This window comes from Arachis duranensis, chromosome 10, assembly GCF_000817695.3.
Source record: "Arachis duranensis cultivar V14167 chromosome 10, aradu.V14167.gnm2.J7QH, whole genome shotgun sequence".
Lineage (NCBI taxonomy): Eukaryota > Viridiplantae > Streptophyta > Magnoliopsida > Fabales > Fabaceae > Arachis > Arachis duranensis.
Window position 1 is genome coordinate 85528010 of NC_029781.3, and position 474 is coordinate 85528483.

Consider the following 474-nt stretch of genomic DNA (forward strand, 5'->3'; position numbering starts at 1 on the left):
AAACAAAGCTGATGGTGTATTAAAAAAATATAATAAAAATGACAAATTATTTATTAAAAAGATTAGAGTAAAGTATCGTTTTTGTTTTAAACGTTTGGGGTAAGTTTTAAAGTTGTCCTTAACGTTTCAATCGTCCTATTTAAGTCCATAACGTTTCAAAACTGGCTCAATGTTGTCCTACCGTCAGGAATCCGTTAATAGAATTGACAACGGGACAAGATTGAGACGATTTTAAAACGTTAGGGACTTAAATAGGACGAAAATGTTGGGACAAAAAAGATATAGAAATAAATTTTAATTTTATTCTTCAATAATATCAATTTTTACTATACATAGTATTCAATTATTTTTTAATCACATCTAAGTAAATTATACTTAATCATATTATTTTCATTTTAAATAAATTAATTTTTTTATAATTTTACTTTTAAAGATTTTTAGTTATCATGAAATATTTGTAGAATGACTAGTGTA